The sequence below is a fragment of the Tupaia chinensis genome, unplaced genomic scaffold, assembly GCF_000334495.1.
Source record: "Tupaia chinensis unplaced genomic scaffold, TupChi_1.0 Scaffold000574_1, whole genome shotgun sequence".
Classification (NCBI taxonomy): domain Eukaryota; kingdom Metazoa; phylum Chordata; class Mammalia; order Scandentia; family Tupaiidae; genus Tupaia; species Tupaia belangeri.
The window spans coordinates 45,413-50,595 of NW_006160088.1; the positions used below are offsets into that span (position 1 = coordinate 45,413).

The 5,183-nt window shown below is 40.8% G+C and overlaps 1 pseudogene; it reads left to right on the forward strand.

Annotated features, from left to right (window-relative positions):
- Positions 1-4,912, forward strand: part of LOC102473201 (sperm-tail PG-rich repeat-containing protein 2-like) — an 8,388-nt pseudogene extending 3,476 nt beyond the window's left edge.
- Positions 4,913-5,183: the final 271 nt, after the last annotated feature.

A 5,183-nucleotide genomic window follows, 5' to 3' on the forward strand; every position in this document is an offset into this window, starting at 1 on the left:
TGCGCCACCGCCCCGGCAGCCGGCGTGTCGCCATGGAAACATCGCGCGGGGCCTCCTGGGACAGGACGGGGTCCGTCAGGAGTGGTGTTTCTCCCGGCTGAAGGTGGAGTCAGATTCTAGGGTAGACGTCTTTTAACTCTGACCGGAGAGCCTGCCTTTGTCCCGGGCCACGCCGGGAACGGACGAGCTGGTCGTTCCGTCTCGCCCTTAGGCGTCCTCGGACTCGCCTCTCCCGGTGTTTTGAACCTTGAGTCCAACGCTCCCTCCCAGCTTCGGCCAGCTGTGCGCTGCTTAAGTTGGGCAGGCAGTGTAGACGCCTGGTGGCTGTCTCTGAAAGGGATAGGTTTGTTTGGTAAGACGAAATCTGACCACCAAACAATGCATGTTTAATGTTGAGAGTTTAGAATGTGCAGAAGAACCAAGAAAAGGTAAACATCAGATGAATTGTAGGTGATTGAATTTAATTAATTAATGCCAGAGCAGGGCGTGTGAGAGGGAGAATAGTCAGTGGGTCTGGTCACTTTGTAATCTCTTCCCCTGGAATTGGCCTTCCTCAGGACCCTGGGCTCATGGCAGGGAGTTGGGCCCTGGTTTGCCATGTGGGATTGGCGTCCTCTGAGCAGCACTTGCTGTCCTGTGGTGCCAGCCCTAGTTGTATTTTCTCGACAGGGTTGCACTGTTAGAATTCTCCTGCCTCTGTTTCCTAGCGCTCTCTCTCCCTCTCTCTCTTTCTTTTCAATTTGCTTGAGGACCTGAGACCTTCCTGGAAGAAGATGGGGAGCGAGAGGGAGGGAAAGTGAAAAGGCATCCCCGTGGGACATGTTCACACTGCACTCACTTCTCCATTCGCTTTCCTTTCTGGATTTTGGGAACACACACATATACACCTGGCCTGTTTCTCAAGCCACCAGGTCTACACTACACTACACTACAGCTACGCTATTAGCCATGTGAGATACCGTTCATGTCACAGAGATAAGCAAAATAGCTAGTGAGAGGGATAGCAGGGAAAAAGGCCTGTCATTGGGTAAAGCCTGGCTTAACTCAATCGTAAGAAAGTCGGCTGACACTCACTTATGTAGGGCCTGGCTTGACTCATTCTGTTAGTGCCCCCAAACAATTTTTGAAGATCACTTCTTTCAGGGAGGAAAGTGAGACATGAAAATTAGGAGAGGGCTCTCAGGATGGAGGTGGGGAGGGGCATAAATGGGAACAGCCAGAGGGCAAACAGGCCTCAAAACCAGAAAACCAGTTTTTACAACAGTCTACCCTTTCATAGGACAGAAAGGGACAGGAAAAAGGAATAAACAGGAGTGAAGTGAACTGATTTGCTCTGACTACAGCCCCTAAAAATATATATGTAAAGTCGTAGATATGCGCAGTTGAGCAACTGAGCACCTGAAGAGCCCCTGATTCTACCCCCGTATGTCCTATAAAAGTGGCCCCACGCTAGACAAAGGGGCTCTTGAATTGCCTTGCTTGACCCTTCCTAACTCTCTGGAGTGTGCTATGGCTAAGTACGTGTGCCTGCTCTTTTGCTCTACTTTCCCCCTTTCTCTCTGATTCTTTCCCTCTCACTTTCTTTTCTGTCTGTTTTGCTCTGGTGAGCACATGTGCCCTATAGCAAGTTAAATAATAATAAATAAAATTAAATAATTCTTTTTAAAAACCTGGATTCTTCTGAGCTCATGCCCTCTCTCTCAATGCGTAGGGCTTAGCCACTGTACCATGGGCCAGTTCTATAGGACCTTTTGATGTCTGAGAACTTTGTGTTATATGGTGCGAATATTTCACCAGTTTGTCAGTTACCTTTTTTGTTCATGACATATTTGGTATTTGTGTAGAGTTATATTTATCACATTTTCTGCATTCAGAATACATATTCTTTTTCAAATGGATTTTGTTTAATTCTACTTTAGTAGAGGTGGGTTGAGACAAAACTTTTTTTCCACATCACTATTCTTTTCTCCATTAGCTGTTCAAAGGCCTACCCTCTATTTTTGTAGACCACACATTTCTAGAAACTTAGGCGATGAATTACATAAGGTGGGTGGTGGTGGACTCGGCAGCATCTCTAGGCTGACATACATTAGACAAATGTCACCCTACACTTGACATTCGTGGAAAAGTCTTGCCAACTCTTCTCCCTTTCTTGCCAACTTTTCTCAATCTATAAAGGCATGACCAAGTCACTCTGCAAATCTGCATTTGACTCTTTCTGTCTCAAAATTAAAAGTCTTTGCTTCTGCTTTTAAAGGTGATGTTCTTTTCTATCTCTGTATATATGAGAGAGAAAGAGGCTAAACTGTTTTAATTAGTATAGTGGTTTACCACAAACTGGGTGGCTTAAAACAGTAAAAAATGTGTACCCTCACAGTTTTGGAGGCCAGAATTATGAAATCAAGGTGTCGGCAAGTCTATGTCCCTCAGAAGCCTTTAAGTGAGAATTCTTCCTTGACTCTTCTGGTGGCTCCTGGTGTTCTTGGCTTGTGGCAGCATCAGTCCAATTTCTACCTCCATCTTTGCGTGGTGCTCTTCTCTCCGTTTCTCTGTGTCTTCTCTCCTTGTAAAGACACAAGTTATTGCACTTCCCTTCACCCTTAATCCAGGATGATTTCATTGCAAGATCCCCAACTAATTAACATTTTCTAACACCCATTTCCAAAAAAAGGCCACATATTGAGGTACTGAGTGAATCTGACTTTTGGGGAAACATTATTTTGCTACATTTTAATGGTAATCACTTCCATTCTACATAATAAATATGTCTCTATTATTTCAGATTACTCATAAAGTTATGTAAATCAACACAACATCTGGTATTTATCATAAGATCATCTGAGGATCTCTGTGAAATTTGTAATCAGTACTTCATACTTCTATGGTCAATATTAGTTCAAAACAAAAAGTATTATTTGACTACAGATATTAAATATTGGGTTGTTGGGACAGTCATGATACATTTTTGCACGGAAGAACAGAAAAATATGTGATTACTTTCTTGAAGACCTAATAATTGGCTACCTGCATCTTCACTAATTACACAGTTTTTTCTGAAGTGGATTTTTGTAAATCAGATATTCAATGAGCTTTATTTTAAGAGCCATTTGGAATGTTTGGTATGCATATTAATTATCTTGAAGCTCATTGGTGCCACTGTAATAAATTTAAATGATTTTTTTCAGCTACAGATTTCAAATGTCTAATTTGTACATTTTCACGGTCTTTTAAAAATTTGTTTGTTTGTTTATTCCACTCTGTCTTGTTTTTCTTTTTCTTTTTTTAAAAAATAATTATTCTTATTATTTTAACTTTATTTATTTATTTTAATTTGACTAGAGAGGAACAGAGTAGGGGAGGGGAGTAAGAAAGGAAGCCACCAGGTCAGGACTTGAACCGTGGTCGGCCATATGGGAATCCAGCGCCCTTAACCACCATGCCACCTGCTAGCTCCTCCACTCTGTCTTCTTAAAAGAAATAGAAACACCTTTGAATAAAAGTAGAAACCACTGAGAGACTATAGATATACCTCTGAATCTCAGTTGATATTTTAACATAATCGATGATAAAAATATAGTTCTGAGCATCATAGAAGAAAGGGAAACACGTTTCTGATAAAGGGAGACATACTGGCAAACAATGTAAACATTCTTCAAACTCAGTGGTTCTTTAAGTGTGCCTGGACAGCAGCATCAGCGTCATCTGGTAACTCTTAGAAATGCAGACTCTCAGAACCCTCTCACCCCCAGTGGCTGGGAGAAGAAATGCTTCCCACCCTGCAGCATAAGAAAGAGAAAAATGTCAGACCATGATGAGGGAGGAAGGATGACTTACCCATGTTCCTCCCAGAGGGTGGTTTTGCTCCATTTCTTTTTTTTTTTTTTGGCTGCCAGAGAAAGTGCTTTTACTGTTGTCCCAACACAGAGATAGTGGCTCCATGTCCAGGACACTATAATGTTTCAGAAGCATAGTATAATATAAAAGGAGGCAATAGTCTGCAAAACTGGGGAAAATGTTTCAGATAATCCAGGACCAGTGAGCCTATGATCTAGATTATCCTAGACCATTGGATATCATGAACAGAAAAGCACTAGAATCCAAAGAGTGACTTCAAACAAAAATTTTAAGAGCACCTACAATTACCAAACATTTTGATGTTCTTTCAGTTCCTTCTTATGGACAGTTATATGGCTATCATTCTAATGAAGATGGCAGTGTTATAAAGTGTTTTTCACCTGCTAGTGACATACTGGGTCCGGATTCTCCAATGCAACTTTGAAATACAAAGGTATATATTTTGCAATTCTTCAGAAAGACAAGAATTACCTAAAAAGTCAGGTCTTCCTCCTGGACAGTATGATACAATCCAGGGAAAGATACTATATTATGAACATAGATCAACAGCAAAATTATTGTTCATTTATCCCATGATTTTATGAAGTGATAATATTGCAGGAAGAATAAAAGGGAGTACCAGGGCCTGGAAAATATGACATTAAAAGTCAATTTCAATTTCAGAAGACTGAAAGTGTGACAGATGTAAATGATGTATCCCTTGCTTTTCTCTCTCAATCTCAGCGATTTGTACTCATAAAATCAATCGCTCCAGCTTCTGGCACATATAATAAACCTCAAACTGCTCTAAAGTCCTCAAGCAAACATCACGACTGAAAAATTTCTCATTTGGCTAAAGTACTGTTTGATTCACAGAGGACTCCAAAATGGTGGAAATGCTAGGTCTTGGGTTTTATAATATCTTAAACTATACTATAATTGCCAATATTGGAAAAACTTGCTTGAAGAAACCAAAGAAAAGTGATTTGGTTCTTCTGTTTCTCAGACTTTATTCCAGATTTAGAAGGAACTGCTGATGATCAGATCAGTAGAATTTGTGACGAATTACCTAACTTGACTAACCGATATGTGCTTTCTTGTCAGGAACACAAAGATCTAGGGTCAGCAGGTGTCATGATGGTTAAAGGTGCTGGATTCCCACATGGCCGACCACAGTTCGAGTTCCGGACCTGGTAGTTTGTTTTCTCCCTTTCCCTTTCTCTCTCTCTGTCTCTCTCTGGTTAAATTAAAAAAATAATAACAAATGAAAATAAATAAATAATTTTAAAAAATCCCCACAAAGATCTAGTGAAGTTCCAGATGTGGTTATTGCAATATCAGGCAGCTAT